Here is a 19,285-nt window from a genome sequence, read left to right as displayed (position 1 = left end):
CAAGAATAAAGATTATGAATAAACAAAATAGAGAAGGGAGAAACAATGGCTCTTTGAAAAGATCAATAAAAAATTGACAAATTTTAGCTAGCCTGACCTGGAAAGGAAAAAAGAACAAAGATCCAAATTCCTAAAATAAAAAAGAAAAGTAACAGGGGATATCACTAACAATCTTACAAAGATTAAAAAAAATTCTATAAACAATTGTCTGCCAACAAATTCAATAGCTCAGATGAAAAGGACAAATTCCTAGAATCACAGAAACCTCCAACATTTACTCAAGAAGAGAAAGGCAATCTGCATAGAACTGTAACAAGGAAAAAGATTGAGTCAGCAATCAAAATACTTCCCACAAAGAAAAGCCCAGGGCCAGATGGTTTCATTGGTGAATTTTATTAAATGTTTATAGAATTAACACCAATTCTCAAGCCCCTCCAAAAGCAGAGGAAAAGGGAACACTTTAGAACTCATTCTATGAGGCCAGTACTACCCATATCAATGCCAGACAGACAAGAAAATAAAAACGCAAAATCCCTAAGGACTAGAGATGCAAGGTCCTCAACAAACTTCTATCAACCCAAATCCAGCCACATAGTAAAAGGATTATAAAGTGAAGATGGCAGAGTATTAGGGGGACCCTATGCTTGCTTTCTCCCGTGAACACAGCTAGATAAATACTAAATCATTCTGAACACCCAAGAAATCAATCTGAGGACTAAGAAGACAAACTGCAAAGCCAGAGGGACAAAAAGCAGCAAGATCATGGAAGGTAGGAGGTGCTGAGAGGTGATTTGGGGGACAACAGCATTGTGGATGCTGTGCGGGGGGGGCACTGATCACAGACAAAAGAGAGAGAGAGAGAGAGACAGAGAGAGAGCATGCAGCGCGCAGGAAATTGTACAAGAAGAGCACTTCCCTAAAACCACTGACTGGGAAAACGAGAAAGGCTAATTATCACAAGTTTTGACCAGCAGCAGAGCTCAAAGTCTAAAGTTTTAGAAGTCCATGCCGTCACTGGGGTCAAACATGGTGCACTTAGTGGTGCTCCTGCAGAGGAGGGCAGAGGCCCAGGAGCAGACAGCATGGTCTGAGGATCCCCTGGATTGCACCAGGAGAGACAGTTCCCCTTCTTGGGAGTTCATTTGGGAGAGGTGTCACTGTCTCTCAGCGGACAAAAGACCCAGCAGGCACCATTGAGCTGCTGAGGGTGGCTAACCTGTGTGGGATGTCTGCTGTGCTTTCCCATATATTCTGAGCCCCTGAACAGTCCTGTGGCTGCTTTTCTGGAGCAAACCAGCACCGGCCACAACATGGCAAGGACCTCCTTCAGAGGATCAGTATGGGTCCGTGCCATATTGTGTCCCTAAAATTTGAAGTTTTGAAACCCAGCCACATCGGGGCGCCTGGGTGGCGCAGTCGGTTAAGCGTCCGACTTCAGCCAGGTCACGATCTTGCGGTCCGTGAGTTCGAGCCCCGCGTCGGGCTCTGGGCTGATGGCTCAGAGCCTGGAGCCTGTTTCCGATTCTGTGTCTCCCTCTCTCTCTGCCCCTCGCCCGTTCATGCTCTGTCTCTCTCTGTCCCAAAAATAAATAAACGTTGAAAAAAAAAATTAAAAAAAAAAAAGAAACCCAGCCACATGCCTGAGATAAAGCACAGGAGTACTGTGCTGCTGGAGGGATAGATGGCTCAGAAAAAGGGTGGAGGCAGGGATCTGACAGAACCCTGGGGAACAAGAGGGGATTTTGTTCACTCTTCCATGAGGGTTTCCTGAACACCAGAAAATGTGAACTCCCCTCTCCAGGGCCTAGGGTGGGCAGGTGCTATTTTTTTTTTTTTTACCACTCCCATCAGCACAGATGGACTTCAGAGAGAAACACAATACCCAGAGTGAAGGCTTGAGCCGCTTACACCAGACCCTGCCCTTCTGCACTCTGCAGGTGTTTTGTTTTTGTTTGTTTGTTTGTTTTTTGTTTTGTTTTGGTTGGTTTTTTACTAAGGGCAAGAGTGGCTGAGAGCCCATGCGGCAGCAGGCTCCCACTCCAGAAGACAGGCACAAACTCCCTGCATGTAGCAAGTCTATTGATCATAGAGTGCTGCAAAGCTTAAGTTCTAGGGGAACTAGGATCCAGCAATCTTTAACAAGCAGTCCAAAACACACCTAGTTAAAACTCACCATATACAGGTCCATAAGTCCACAAATGGACAATGTCTAAACATTCCACACTGCAGGCAAAGAGAAACTCTGCAGAGGACTGACCTGAGGGAAAGAGCAGCCAAACTACAACAGCAAAGTGCACATAGCATACATCAAAAACACCTCCTGGAGTGCCAGGCCCTGGACAGTATATGACCTCTTCTTAATATAGCCATTACTGTCAGGAGCAGGAAATGTAATAGGGTTTCTGAACACACAGAGGACAGAGATCCAGACAAAATGCCAAGATGGAGGAATTCATCCCCCAAAAAAGAACAAGAAGAGGTCATGGCCAAGTATCTAATCAAAACAGACATAAGTTATATGCCTGAAACAGAATTTAAAACAACAATCATTAGAATGCTAGCTGGGCTTGAGAAAAACAGAAAACACGAGGGAGTCCCTTACTGCAGAGTTTAAAAGACATAAAAATTGGTCAAGCTAAAATCAAAAATGCTATAACCAAGGCGCAAAACCTACTAAATGTAATGACAAGGATGGAAGAAGCAGAGGAATGAATCAGTGATATAGAAGATAAAATTATGGGGAAAAATAAAGCTGAAAACAAGAGGGAAAGAGAATTATTGAATCACTAGTTTAGACTCAAGGAATTCAGCAACTCCATAAAGTGTAATAACATTTGCATAATAGGAGTCCCAAAAGAAGAAAAAGGGGTAGAAGGTTTATTTGAGCAATTCATACCTGAAAACTTCCCTAATCTGGAAAAGGAAACAGATATCAAAATCCAGGAGGCACAGAGAACTCCCATCAGAATCAACAAAAGCGGCCAACACCAAGACATATCATAGTAAAATTTGCAAAATATAGAGATAAGGAAAGAATCTTGAAAGAAGCAAGGGAAAAAAATTCTTAACCCAATAAAGGAAGACAAATGAAGTTTGCAGTAGATCTCTTCACAAAAACTTAGCAGGGAAAGAGGGAGTAGCATGATATATTCAATGTGCTGTATGGGAAAAATATGTATCCAAGAATACTTTATCCAGCAAGGCTAACACTCACAATAGAAGGAGAAATAAAAAGTTTCCCAGACAAACAAAACTTAAAAGAGTTCATAATCACTAAACCAGTCATGCAATAAATATTAAAGGGGACTCTTTGAGTGGGAAAGAAAGACCAAAAGCAACAAAGACTAGAAACGGACAGAGAAAATCTCCAGAAACACTAATTATACAGGTAATATAATGGCACTAAATCCATATCTATCAATAATCACTCTAATGTAAATGGACTCAATGCTCCAATCAAAATACCTTGGATATAAAAATAAGACTTATCTATATGCTGCATACAAGAGGCTCATTTTAGACCTAAAGACACTTGCAGATTGAAAGTGAGGAGATGGAGAATGATTTATAAAGCAAATGGATGTCAAAAGAAAGTGGGAGTAGTCACACTTATATTGGACAAACTAGACTGTACACCAAAGACTGTAACAAGAGATGAAGAAGGGCACTAGGTCATAATTAAGGGGACTATCCATTAAGAAGATCTAACAATTGTAAATATTTATGCCTCCAACTTGAAACACCCAAACATATAAGTCAATTAATGCCAAACATAAAGAAACTCATTGCTAATACAATAATAGTAGGGGACTTTAAGACCCACTTACAACAATGGACAGATCATCTAAGCAGAAAACCAACAAGGAAACAATGGCTTTGAATGACATACTGACCCAGATGGACTTAACATACATATTAAGAACATTTCAAGATAAAGCAGCAGAATACACATTCTTTTCAAAAGTACATGGAACATTCTACAGATTAGATCACATGTTGGGTCACAAATCAGGCCCTAACAAGTACAGAAAGACTGAGATCATACCATGCATATTTTCTGACCACAGCGCTATGAAACTTGAAGCCAACCACGTGAAAAACTTGGGAAAACCATACATAGATCAATGGAACAGAACAGAAAAGCCAGAAATAACCCACAACTATATGGTCAACTAATCTTTGACAAATCAGGAAAGAATATCCAATGGGAAAAAGACAGTCTCGTCAAGAAATGGTGTTAGGAAAACTGGACAGTGACCTGCAAACGAATGAAACTGAACCACTTTCTTACACCGTATACAAAAATAAAGTCAAAATGGATGAAAGCTCTAAACGTGAGACAGAGAACCATTAAAATCCTAGAGAAGAACACAGGAAGTGACCTTTTTGACATCAGTCAAAGCAACTTCTTACTAGATATGTCTCCTGAGGCAGGGAAATGAAAACAAAAATAGACTATTGGGAATTCATCAAAATAAAACCCTTCCAAAAAGCAAAGAAAACCATCAACAAAACTAAATGCAGCCTATGGAGTGGTAGAAAATATCTGTAAATGCCATATCTTATAAGGGATTAGTATCCAAAATCTATAAAGAACTTATCAAACTCAACATCCAAAAAAACAAAGAATCCAGTGAAGAAATGGGCAGAAGACATGAATAGACACTTTTCTAAAGAAGACATATAGATGGCCCACAGACACATGAAAAGATGCTTAACATTGCTCACCATCAGGGAAATGCAAATCAAAACCACAATGAGATACCACCTCACATTTGTCAGAATGGCTTAAAATTAACAACTTAGAAAACAACAAGTGTTGGTGAGGATGCAGAGAAAGGGGAACTCTTTTGCACTATCGATGAGAATGCAAATGGATGCAGCAACTGTGGAAAACAGGATGCAAGTTCCTCAAAAAGTTAAAAATAGAACTACCTAGCAATTGCACTACCAGGTATTTATCCAAAGGATACAAAAATACTGATTCAAAAAGGCACATGCACCCCAATGTTTATAGCAGCATGATCAACCGTAGCCAAATTATGGAAAGAGTTCAAATGTCCATCAACTAATGAATGGATAAAGACGATACAGTATATATATACAATGGAATATTACTCAGCCATCAAAAAGAAACCTTGCCATTTGCAATTATGGAGCTAGAGTATATTATGCTAAATGAGATAAGTCAGTCAGAGAAAGACAAATACCATATGATTTCACTCATATGTGGAATTCAAGAAACCAAACATATGAACTAGGGCAAGGGGGAAAAAAAGACAGGAAAGCAAACCATAAGAGACTGTTAACTATGGTGCACCTCGGTGGCTCAGTTGGTTAAGCACCCAACTCCTTATTTTGGCTCAGGTCATGATCTCACGGTTAGTGAGATCAAGCCCCATATAAGCTCTGTGCTGACAGTACAGAGTCTGCTTGGGATTCTCTCTCTCTCTCTCTCTCTCTCTCTCTCTCTCTCTCTCTCTCCACCCCCACTTCCTCTGCCCCTCCCCTTCTCTCTCTCTCTCTCTCTTTCATTAAAAATAAATAAATAAGCTTCAAAAAAAGAGAAACTGTTAACTGTAAAGAGCAAAATGAGGGTTGATGGAGGGAAGTGGGTGGGGAATGGGCTAAATGGGTGATGGGTATTAAGGAGGGCACATGTTGTGACGAGCACTGGATGTTATATGCAAGTGATGAATCACTAAATTCTATACATAATTCCAATATTACCCTATATGTTAACTCACTAGACTTTAATAAAAAGTTGAAATAAAATAAAATAAAATAAAACCTTAAAAAAGGATTACAATACCATGACCAAGTAGAATTTATCCCAGTAATGCCAGTGTGGCTCTACATATGAAAATCAATGTAGAGGATTCAGGAAGAAGATGATGGAAAGCAGAGAGACCCTAGCTCACCTCTTCCCATGAATACAACTAGATAACTATCAAATCATCCTAAATACCCCAGAAATCAACCTGAAGAATGACCGAAGAAATTCCACAAATAAAGGGAGAGAAGAGGTCACATCAAAGAAGGTAAGAAGTGTGTAGATGTGGTTTAGGAGAGAAATGGGTCCTAGCTCCGACAGGGGGTGGAGCTATGGTCACAGAGAAGGGCAAGAGAGAGAGGAGCACAGAGGGGAATGCCTAAGGAGAACACTTCCCCATAGCTGTTGACTTGGAAAGCAAAAGGGGCTGAATTTTGTGAATTCTAGCAGCCAGCTAGGCTTAAAGCCTGGAGTTTTACAGGGCAACAGTCTTGGCTGGGATAGAGCCCAGAGGGCACTGTGCTGTTTCTGGAGAGAAGGTAGGCAAACAACCTGGGGACAGACAGTGTGAAAACAGTGATCTGAAGGGTACCTGGGGCACACAGTAGGGAGACTAATTTGCTCTTCTTGGAGGATTTCCCTGAGAGGCAGTGTTCATGGAGATAACTCTCTGGGAACAAAGGAGATGGCAGGTGCCATTTCCCACCCCTGCCCCTCAGCATAAAAGCAGAGCCACCTGCAGGATGCACCTCAACACAGACACGGGCTGCCTAACTTGCTTACACTAAGGCCACTCCCCTGCACTCTGGTGGAACTGCCCTGCTCAGTCAAGCTTGCCTCAGTCCCAGCATTGTGGTCCCCTTCCCCAGAAACCCCTGCCCATATCACAAATCACAAACAGTTTTGCAATGCCTCGATTCCAGTGGAGTGGTGACAGGTCTCATTTCAAAAGCAGATCAGAACCCACCTAGTTAAAACTTGCCACTCAGGCCACTTTTAACAAAACACTGTCCGCAGCAGGCAAGGAGAGACTCTGCCGATGACTGGCCCGAAGGACACAGCAGCCAGAACACAAGAGCAGACCGCACACAGCATGCGCTGGAGACATTTCCTGAAGTGCCAGGCCTTGGGCATTATATGATTTCTTCGTCACAAGGCCATTACTTCTCAGGAACAGGAGACATAACTGGCTTTTCTTATGCACAGAAGCAGGCAGAGACTTACACAAAATGAGAACAGAGAGGACTCTATCCCAAATTAAAGAAAAAGATAAGGCCATCAACAGAGATCTGCGCAAAACAGATACAAGTAACACGCCTGATAGAGAATTTAAAGCAATGATCATAAGGATACTCACTGGACTTCAGAAAAAAGTGGAAGGCATCAGTGAGACTCTTACCTTAGAGATAAAAGAGTTAAAAAAGTATCAATCAGAGATGAAGAATGCAATAAATGAGATGAGAAATAAGTTTGATACAATGAACAGCAGGCTGGAAGAAGAGAAATGAATTAATGACCTAGAAGCCAAAGTGATACAAAACAATGAAGCTGAACAAAAGAGAGAAAGAAGAGTAATGCAACATGAGAAGAGACTTAGGGAACTTAGTGACTCCATCAAATGTAATAATACCCATCATATACGAGTCCCAGAAGAGGAAGAGAGAGAAAAGAGGGCAGAAAATTTATTTGAAGAAGTAATGCGAAAGACTTCCCTAATCTGGATAAGGAAACAGACATCCATCCAGGAGGCACAAAGAACTCCCATCAAAATCAATAAAAGCAAGGGTGCCTGTGTGGCTCATTTGGTTAAGTGTCCAGCTTTGACTGAGGTCATAATCTTGCTGTTCCTGAGTTCGAGCCCCGTGTCCAGCTCTGTGCTGACGGCTCAGAGCCTAGAGCCTGTTTTGGATTGTGTGTCTCCCTCTCTCTCTCTGCCTCTTCCCCACTCATACTCTGTCTTTCACTCTCAAAAATAAATAAACTTTTAAAAAAATTAAATAAACAAAAACGGGCTCACTCCAAGACATATCGTAATAAAATTTCAAAATATAGTGATAAGGAAAAAATCTTAAAAGCAGCAACACAAAAGAAGTCCTTAACTTACAAGAGAAAACTCATAAAGTTAGCAGGATATTTTTCAACAGTAGCTTGACAAGCCACAAAGTAGTGACATGATATATAAAAGTGCTGAATGGGAAAATCTGCAGCCAAGAATACTCTATCTGGCAAGGCTACCATTCAGAATAAAAGAAGATAAAGCGTTTCCCAGACAAATAAAAACTAAAGGAGTTTGTGACCACTAAACCATGCCTGTAAGAAATATTAAAAGGAACTCTTTTAGTGGAAAGGAGAGACCAAAAGTGACAGAACAAATGCAGGAAAACACAAAAGTAGTAAAAATGAATACTTCTGTAAAAAATCAGTCAAGAAACTCACAAAAGTGGGGTTTAAAATATAATAATATATACCTAAACCACGGGGAGGAAAGAAGAAAAGAAAACAAAACAAAAAGAAAACAAATAAAACAAATAATGGCAATAAATACATACCTACCAATAATTACTTTGAATGTAAATGGACTAAACATTCCAATCAAAACACACAGGATGACAAAGTAGATTTAAAAAAAAGCAAGACCCATCCATATGCTACTTTCCAGAGACTCATTTCAGACTTAAAGATACCTGCAGATTGAGTATGAGGGGATGAAGAAACATCATGCAAATGGATGTCAAAAGAAAACCAGACTAGCAATATTGATACTAGATAAACTAGTATAACTATAAAACATAGCTATAAAACAAAGATAACTATAAAACAAAGACTATAAGAAGAGATGAAGAAGGGCACTATATACTATTAAAGGGGACAATACACCAAGAAGATCTAACAATTGTAGATATTTATGCACCCAACATAGAAGAAGCAAAATATATAAAACCATTAATAAAAAACATAAAGGAACTAATGATAATAATGATAATTGGGAATTTTTTAACACCCCACTTACATTGATGGGAGATCATCTAAACAGAAAATCAACAAGAGAACAATGACTTTATGGCACAGGACCAGTTGGACTTAACAAAAACATTCAGAACAATCCACCATAAAACAATGGAATATACACATTCTCTTCAAGTTCACATGGAACATTCTCGAGAATATATCACATATTAGGTCACCAAACAAGCCTCAACAAATACAGAAAGATTAAAGTCATACCATGCACCTTTTCTGACCACAATGCTATGAAACTAGAAGTCAACAATTATACAAAATCTGGAAAGATCACAAATACATGCAGGTTAAACAACATACTACTAAACAGTGAATGAACTAACCAGGAAATAAAAGAAGAAATTTAAAAATACATGGAAACAAATGAAAAGGAAAACACAATGGTCCAAGACCTTTGGGATGCAGCAAAAGTGGTCATATGAGGGAAGATTACAGCAATACAGGCCTACATCAAGAAGCAAGAAAAATCTCAAATAAACAACCTAACTTCACACCTAAAGAAGCTATGAAAAGAACAGCAAAAGAAGTCTAAAGCCTGCAGAAAGAAGGAAATAATAAATAGAGCAGAAATAAATCATATAGAAACTAAAAAACAACAGAACACATCAATGAATCCAGGAGTTGGTTCTTTGAAAAAAATAATAAAACTGATCATTGTCTAGCCAGACTTAATCAAAAAGAAAGGAGAAGGGACACACACAAAATCACAAATGAGAGAGGAGAAATAACACCTAGACACATATAACCTACCAAAACTGAAAGAGGAAGAAACAGAGAACTTGAACTGCCTGATAACCAGCAAAGAGATTAAGTCAATAATCAAAAAACTCCCCCCAAACAAAAGTCCAGGACCACGTGGATTCACAGGTGAATTCTATCAAACATTTAAAAAAGAATAATTAATACCTATTCTCAAACTATCCCAAAATATAGAAAAGGAAGAAAAGTTCCACATTCTATGAGTCCAGCATTACCCTGATACCAAAATCAGATACACGACAAAGTAGATATACAAAATCAATATCTCTGATGAGCATAGATGCAAAAATTCTCAACAAAATACTAGCAGACTGAATCCAACATTACATTTAAAAAAAATCATTCACCACTATCAAGTGGGATTTATTCCTGGTTTGCAAGTGTGGTTCAATATTCACAAATCAATCATGATATATCACATCAATAAAAGAAAGGATAAGAACGGCATGATCGTTTTTATACATGTAGAAAAAGAATCTGACAAAGTACAACATCCATTCATGATAAAAACCCTCAACAAAGCAGGTTTAGAAGGAACATACTTCAGCATAATAAAGGTCAATTATGAAAAACCCACAGCTAACATAATTATAAATGGGGAAAAACCGAGAACTTCTCTATGGTCAGGAACAAGACAAGGATGTCCACCCTCACCAATGTTACCCAACATAGTACTGGGTGTCCTAGCCACAAAAAGCAGACAACAAAAATAAATAAAAGGCATCAAAATTGGCAAGGAAGAAGACAAACTTTCACTTTTTGCAGATGACATGATACTCTATATACAAAACCCAAAGACTTCACCAAAAAATTACTAACACATGAATTCAGTAAAGTCATAAGAGTCAAAATCAATGTACAGAAATCTGTTGTTTCCATACACCAATAATGAAGTGGCAGGATGAGAAATTAAGGAAGCAATCCCATTTTCAACTGCACCAAAAACAATAAGATACCAGGGAAATAACCTAACCAAAGGAATGAAAGTCCTGTAGTGTGAAAACTATAAAACACTGATGAAATAAATTGAAGATGATACCCAAAAGTAGAAAGGCATTCCATGCTCATGGATTGGAGGAACAACTATTGTTAAAATGTCTACAGTATCCAAAGCAAACTACATGTTTAATGCAATCCCTGTCAAAATACCACCAGCATTTTTCATAGAGTTAGAACAAACAGTCCTAACATTTGTATGGAACCACAGAAGACCCGAATAGCCAAAGCAGCATTGAAAAAGAAAAGCAAAGCTGGAGGCATCACAGTTCCAGACTTCAAGTTATACTACAAAGTTGTACTAATCAAAACAGTATGGTACGGGCACAAAATCAGATACATAGATCAATGGAACAGAATAGAAAACCCAGAAATGAACCCACAAGTATATGGACAACTAATTTTTGTCAATTCAGAGAAGAATATCCAAAGGGAAAAAGACTGTCTCTTCAACAAATGGTGTTGGGAAAACTGAATGAAATAATGAAACTGGACCACTTCCTTACATCACACACAAACACAAATTCAAAGTGGATTAAAGACTGGAATGTGAGACAGGAAACATAAAAATCCTAGAAGAGAACACAGTAACTTTTTAGACATCAGCCATAGCAACTTCTTACTAGATGTGTGCCTAAGGCAAGGGGAAAAAAGGCAAAAATAAACTACTGGAACTACATAAAAATAAAAGCTTCTGCACGGTGAAGAAACAACCAACAAAACTAAAAGGCAGGTTGTGTAATGGGAAAAGATATTTGCAAATAACATATCCAATAAAGGATTAATTAGCAAATTATAAAAGAATTTCTAAAACTCAACACTCAAAAAATAATCCAATTTAAAAATTGGAAGAAAGACATGAACTCACATGTCTCCAAAGAAGACATACAGATGGCCAACAGTCACAAAGAAAGGTGCTCAACATCACTTAACATCAGGAAAACAGGAATCAAAACTACAATGAGATACCACTTCACACCTGTCAGAATGGCACAGCAGATATTGGCAAGGATGTGGAGAAAGGGAAACACTCTTATGATGTTGGTGGGAATGTAGCCACTGTGGAATACAATATGCAGATTCCTCAAAAAGTTAAAAACAGAACTACCCTTTGATCCAGTAATTGCACTATTATGAATTTACCCAAAGAATACAAAAATGCTAATTCAAAGGGATACATGTACCCTGATGTTTATAGTAGCATTATATACAATAACCAAATTATGGAAAAAGTCCAAATGTCCGTCAACTGAGGAATGGATAAAGAAGATGTGGTATATACACATGATATTATATAAATATAATGGAATATCACTCAGCCATCAAAAAGAATGAAATCTTGCCATTTGCAATGACATGGATAGAGCTAGAGAGTATTAAGCCAAGCAAACTAAATCAGTCAGAGAAATACAAATACTATATGATTTCACTTGTATGTAGAATTTAGGGAAAACAAATGAACAAGGGGAAAATGAGGGAGAGGAAAACCAAGAAACAGATTTTTAAACTATAAAGAACAAATCGATGATTACCCGAGTGGAGTTTGTGGTGTTGGGGGGATAAATTAAATAGGTGATGGGGATTGAGGAATGTACTTGTTGTGATGAGCACTAGGTGTTGTATGGAAGTTCTGATTCACTACATTGTACACCTGAAACTAATATTACACTGTATGTTAACTAATTAGAATTTAAATAAAAACTAATAAAGAAAAATCAATGCAATATATTAGTGGAATAAGGAAAAACACCATATAGGTGTCTTAATTCGTGTAGAAAAAAAGCACTTCACAAAATCCAACAGCCTCTCATGATAAAGTGCTCAACAAACTAGAAATTGAAGGGAACTTCTTCAACATGATAGAGGCCATATATGAAAAAAATCATCACCAAGATTATTTTCAATGATGAAGCCTGAAATTTTTCCCCCTAAGATCAGGAATAAGACAAGGATGTCCACCCTCGCCCCTTCTATTCAACATTGTACTCAAAGTTCTAGCCTGGACAATTAGGCAAGAAAAAGAAATAGAAGGCATCAAAATCAGAAAGGAGGAACTAAAAGTATTTCTATTTGGAAATGACATTATATAAAGAATATCATAACATATCAACACACAAAATAACTATTTGAGGCCCACCACCACCATGTTCCTTTTCAGGCTTATTGGGTACTGATAGCACATGACCCATGAGAGGCCCTAGTATGTAGATGAGGATGTGACAGTGAGTTTGGAGTGACAGACAACTCTAGAGGCAATAGAAGCAACAAACAGAAACTCTTAAAGAAGCCAAAAGTGAAAGCATTTTAAAACATATTAAATGGCTATCATTTCTTATCTTGAATGTTCTCAAATATTATGGCATGAAAGAACAATAGTGGCAATGTGGATATAAGACCAAAAAAAAAAAAAAAAAAAGATGGCAGCCAAAGAGCATGGTGCTCCTCAGCAACCTGTTCTCCAGTCTCCACAGCCACCTCCTGTCTTTCCAGGTGCCACCTAAGGATTCTCAGGGGTGCCTGCAGGAATAAGACTTTTTTCCAACTTCCTTCCTCATGGTGATGCCTCATGTCACCCTGGGCCATGATAACTATTTCTCTGTAGAAGAAATCCCTGTAATATTCTTTTCTCTATTCCTCTCTCATATATAAAGTTGCAGTATTAAAATTGCTTATACTGAATGTACTGTCATTTCCAAACTTATTTACATGGCAAGATAAAACATAGTCTTTAAATATTAAAAAAGAAAAGCTGTTAGAGTTAATGAGCAAATTTATCAAAGTTGCAGGATATAACATACAAAAATAAATTTCTAAACATAAGCAATGAAATCTGAATATAAAATTAAGAAAAAATCCATTTTCAATATCATGAAAAAGAAAAAAATACTTAGGAACAAAGTTAACCACAGAAGTACAAAATTTGTACACTGGAAATTACAAAACATTGCTAAAGAAATTAAAGACCTAAACAAATGAAAAATTATCTACATTCATGGATTAGAAGACTTAATATTGTTAAGACAATATTCCCCAAAGAAATGTATAGATTCAGCAATGTGGATGGAACTGGACAGTGTTATGCTAAGTGAAATAAGTCATACAGGGGAAGACAGATACCATATGTTTTCACTTTTATGGGGATCCTGAGAAACTTAACAGAAGACCATGGGAGAGGAGAAAGGAAAAAAAAGTTACAGAGAGGGAAGGAGGCAAACCTTAAGAGACTCTTAAAAACTGAGAATAAACTGAGTGTTGATGGGGTGGGAGGGAGGGGAAAGTGGATGATGGGCATTGAGGAGGGCACCTGTTGGGATGAGCACTGGCTGTTGTATGGAAACCAATTTGACAATAAATTTCATATTAAAAGAAAAAGAAATGTACAGATTCATAATAGTCCCTACCAAAATTCCAATAGTGTTTTTGCAGAAATGGAAAGCTGATCCTAAAATTAATATAAAATTACAAGAGACCCAGAATACTAAAAAAAAATTTTTTTAAAGAATAATAACATTGAAGGACACACAGCTCCCAACTTCAAAAATTATTACAAAGCAACAGTAATCAAAATATTGTGGTACTAGTATAAGGATAAATGTATAGACCAATAAAATAAAATTTAGCGTGCAGATATAAACCCTTACCTCTATAGTAAATTGGTTTTTGAGAACAGTGCAAAGGCCATTCAATGGCAAAAGAAATAGTCTTTTCCACAATTGATGATGTAATTACTAGATATTTACATACAAAAGAATGAGGTTGGATCCTTACCTCACACCATAGATAAAAATTAACTCAAAATGGCTCAAATATTTAAATTTAAGAGCTAAAATATAAAAACTCTTTGAAGAAAACATAGGGATAAATCTCCATGACCTTGGATTTGCAATGGATTCTTAGATTCCAAAAACAAATAATTTAAAAAAAAAGACAAAGTGGGTTTAACAAAAATAAAATTTTTCTGCACAAAGCACATCACCAAGAAAGTGATACAACCCACGTAATTAGAGATAACATTTGCAAAGCATATTAAAAATACTTGCAAATTACATACCTGATAAGAATCTAGTATAGAGAATATGTAAGAAACTCTTACAACTTGGGGCTCCTGGGTGGCTCAGTTGGTTAAGTGTCCAACTTCGGCTCAGGTCATGATCTCACAGTTTGTGAGTTCAAGCCCCACGCTGGGGTCTGTGCTGACAGCTCAGAGCCTGGAACCTTCTTCAGATTCTGTGTCTCCCTCTCTCTCTGCCCCTCCCCTTCTTGTACTCTGTCTCTCTCTCTCTCTCTCTCTCTCTCTCTCAAAAATAAATAAAACATTAAAAAAATTTTTTTAAAAAGAAGAAACTCTTACAACTCAACAACAAAAAGATAGTCCAATCGTAAAAGTTAACAAAGGACTTGAATAGACATTTCTCCAAAGAAGATATACAAATAGCCACTAAACACATGAAAAGATTATCATTAGTCATTAGAGAATTGCAGATGAAAACCACAATGTTATACTATAGCACACCCACTGTTATGGCTCTAATGATAAGAAAAAGAAAGTAGTAAGTGTTGACGAGGATTTGAAGAAATTAGAACTCTCAGCACCTGGGTGGTTCAGTCAGTTGAGCATCTGACTTCAGCTCAGGTCATGATGTCACAGTTTGTGAGTTCCAGCCCCACATCAGGATTGCTGCTGTCAGTGCAGAGCCTGCTTTGGATCCTCTGTCCTCCTCTTTCCCTGCCCCTCCCCTGCTCACTCTCTATCTCACAAAAATAAACATTATATTAAAAAAAAAGAAATTAGGGCTGCCTGGGTGGCTCAGTCGGTTAAGCGTCCAACTTTGGCTCAGGTCATGATCTCACGGTTTGTGAGTTCGAGCCCATCAGGCTCTGTGCTGACAGCTCGGAGCCTGGAGCCTACTTCGGATTCTGTGTCTTCCTCTCTCTCTGCCTCTCCCCTGCTCATGCTCTCTCTCTCTCTCTCTCTCTCTCTCTCTCGCTCTCTCTCTCTCTCAAAAATGTATAAATATTAAAAAAAAAACTTTAAAAAAATTAGAATTCTCATACACTGCTAGTGAAAATATAAAGTGGTACAGTCATTGTTGAAAACAAGTTAGCAGTTTCTCAAAATGTGAAAACAGAATTACCATAATACACAGCAATTCCAGAGAATTAAAAACAAAACAGAAATATGTACACAAATGTTTATAGCACTATTTGTAACATCCAAGGAAGTAAAATAAAAATTAAAGTCACCCAAATTTCCATCCACTAGTAAATAGATAAACAAATTGTGGTTTAGCCATGCAATGCAATATTATTCAGCCAAAAAAGAATAAAATACCGGTATGTGCTACAACATGGATGAAACTTTAGAATACAATGTTAAATGACAGAAACCAGACACAAAGATCACATATTGGGAGAAAATTGGAAATGCTAGTTTGGAGAGTCACAGCCAGATATTTGAGGAAACTTGGATTCAGGATCTGGTCCAGTTTACAGGCATATAACAAGATCTCTAAGACAATGAACAGGATTAGAATCTAATATAGACAAAGGTCTATAGACACAAGATTTGTGTTTGTCCTTGACAAATCAAGTTCCAAATGACCTCCCCAACTCTGTTTTTCTTTTTTTTTTTTTTTTTAATTTTTTTTTCCAACGTTTTTATTTATTTATTTTTGGGACAGAGAGAGACAGAGCATGAACGGGGGAGGGGCAGAGAGAGAGGGAGACACAGAATCGGAAACAGGCTCCAGGCTCCGAGCCATCAGCCCAGAGCCTGACGCGGGGCTCGAACTCACGGACCGCGAGATCGTGACCTGGCTGAAGTCGGACGCTTAACCGACTGCGCCACCCAGGCGCCCCATCCCAACTCTGTTTGTCTTGATAAGAATTACCTCCCTGAAGTATGCATAACAAAGACAGTCTTCATAAGAATTCTGGAGAAGACAAGGTAGAACATTTACATATGAAAGGCATAGAAAAAGAATGCAAGCTGCTCCCCAAAGTTTTGTTTCCTTAAGGCCAGAATTTTTACAATACTTACAAGACTTTTGAGATAAATAGGGGAGGTTTGGAGATTGCTAAAAAATGATTACTGTGGACTTTGAATGTTTTTGGAGCCACAATGTTGGTCCTGTAAAGACTAGGTTTGCAAAAGAATAACTTTTTAATTCCTCAAAGAATTGGGCTGCTGTCTAAGTGATATCAAATACTGACACACCCTATGTTGGACTATTTCTTTTTCCTTCAGTATACAGTTTTCTTAGGAAACAACTTAAGAAGATATTTTCTTAGGAAGACCTTAAAAATATTCCTATCAGATTGTGAATGCAACCTTCAAATTTGGCCAAATACCCTATCATAAAGTATTAATCCTTTCAAATATCTTGTCAGGTTTCAGTCGGATAAAACAGTAAATATTTCTGGCAGTATTAAACAACCTCATAGAACCAAGATGCATCCTCAAAGAAGGTGCGAATATACTATCTTCACAAGATTTAGAGTCACTCCCAAAGATAGCCAAAGACAGAACCGACAACCGATATGTCCCAGGCACGCAGAAATACAAGACAAGTTCTTAGAACATAAAACCAGACAAGCAAGAAGACAATATCTAATCCCTAGAGACAAGGATCACTAACCAATTGGTCTGGTTTGGAAAGGAAGGGCCAATGTGAAATTTTATTGTCTTCTCTTGACAAGACTCAGGAGGTAATCTATTCACTTTTAAATTTTTTTAATGTTTATTTTTGAGAGAGAGAGAGAGAGAGAGAGAGAGCAAGAGCGCACACGAATGAGGGAGGGGCAGAGAGCGAGAGAGAGACACAGAATCTGAAGCCTGCTCCAGGCTGCGAGCTGTCAGCCTAGAGCGTGATGCAGGGCTCGAATTCAGGAACCGTGAGATCATGACCTGCGCCGAAGTTGGACGGTTAACTGAGTGAGCCACCCAGGCACCCCAGGAAGTAATCTATTTATAAAAACTTCTGGGGATCCTCCATGGGTTGAAAACAATTCTTTAACTAAAGCCCTTACTTTTGTCTTTGACCAACGAGTAAAAGACACTTAAAGAGGTTTGCCTATAGCCTTGGGGGGGTCTTATTTTAAAAGGTAATTTTTAATAGTCTTTTAAGAGTGGAAAAGCAACTTAGAATATTCCTAGAATGAGTATTCAAATAAAGGAAGGTAGAGGGGGACCAGTAGGAGTTACTTCTCATAGTCTTATAGTCTTTCATTTTAGGTAACTTTTATCTCTTTTTCATTAACCTTTTGCAATGAATCTTTCAATGAAACCATTTTGGAATTTTGAAACCTTTTGGAGACTTCTGCATGACAATTAAAAGAGATATCCCATTCTGTTTAATTTGGGAACCCTTACTTTCAAGTGCAGTTCTTAAATGATCACACCTAACTGAAACATTCCTCATAATGGCCACTGTAATTCTAGGTGGATTTAGTAAGATTTTGCCATTTCTAAAAATATCTATAGCCTCCAGGACCATATTCTTTATACATAAAATAGACAGGTGTGCCAAAAGGTGGCACACTTAACTCTTTGGATATAAAGGAACCCATTTTTTTAAGCTAGGCTTTTGAGTTTCTCAGAGACAAACTAACACCTAAGAGGGATGTGCTGTGGGAGTTGGAATTGTGGGGTGTTTTACATTCATTGTATGGAAATTTTCTTGAGGTTACATGACCAACTTACCCGGTCATGGGAGTGCTCCTGAGGTGGCAAGTGCTCGAACAGTCTTTAAACGCTTGACCATTCCCCATCAATTTGTGCAGCTTTCTGGCTTCTGAGATACCTGTTAGCAAGAGCATTTACTGGACCCAGTTCAGCTCAAATCAAACCCAGTCCAATCCTGGACCTAGTTTGGTTTTTTAAATCAGACCCAGTCTGACTCTAGACTATAACTGTAAGGGTTTAAATTGTAGTGTAGGGCTAACCTGTAGCCTTAAGAAATAACAGCTTTGTTTTAATACTGTAGATTAAGAGATAACAGCTTTGTCCTATCAATCAAGGGAACAAAAGTTTAAGGGAAATCAACTAGTTTAGTGTTTGATTGGATTGGGGCAAGGACGTGTCTGAACTGTTTCCACCCCCACCTGGGAACTATTCCTTTGTTCTGTCCCCAGGTGATGATCAGACGATGTGGTTGGCTATAAAAACTCTGCACCCTGGCTCTCGAGACCACACTCTGATCAAGAGTGTCAGTCCTGATCAGTTGGCCTTGCCTCTCATTGCAATAAATTTTGTTGTGACTGTCACTGGTGCCTGTAACATTCTGTTTCAGGAGTCGTGTGGATGCAACATAACCACCAAGTCCTGTAGAACTTTGGACCGAGAAAAAGGATTGAATCAGCAGAGTACAACAAATGGGACTGTGAACCAATTCCAAACAAGTGGGAAACTATGGCTGCCACTAGCAGTTCCAACATGAAATCTGGGATTCTGGGGACATAACCAAGGTCTGGGGTTTCCAATCAAATGGGACACTGACCAGAAAGCCGATTAGATCAGGAGCTTGATGGAAAGAGAGCAGAGCTCAGAACCAAGAAAACTTACCCATGACCCTAATAAATAGTGAGAAAGACAGTGAGTTCACAAGGTTGACAGGGTGCCGCACCTGTGTTTCTCATTGTCTCCAAATACCATCAGAAGTTTGCTTTGGATCCCATTGTTGGCACAATATGTGAAACAAAAAAATTTCAACTGAGTAAATTTAAATATCTTATTGG

The 19,285-nt window shown here is 38.3% G+C and overlaps 1 pseudogene; it reads right to left on the bottom strand.

Annotated features, from left to right (window-relative positions):
* LOC124514280 (MICOS complex subunit MIC26-like) overlaps positions 1–19,116 on the bottom strand; it is a 32,886-nt pseudogene extending 13,770 nt beyond the window's left edge.
* Positions 19,117–19,285: the final 169 nt, after the last annotated feature.

The sequence above is a fragment of the Lynx rufus genome, unplaced genomic scaffold, assembly GCF_022079265.1.
Source record: "Lynx rufus isolate CCGP_SWC_20201006 ecotype Redwood Valley unplaced genomic scaffold, mLynRuf1.p SCAF_2, whole genome shotgun sequence".
NCBI lineage: Eukaryota > Metazoa > Chordata > Mammalia > Carnivora > Felidae > Lynx > Lynx rufus.
Note: the sequence above shows the minus strand (reverse complement) of the source record. Positions and strands in the feature narration are given on the sequence as shown.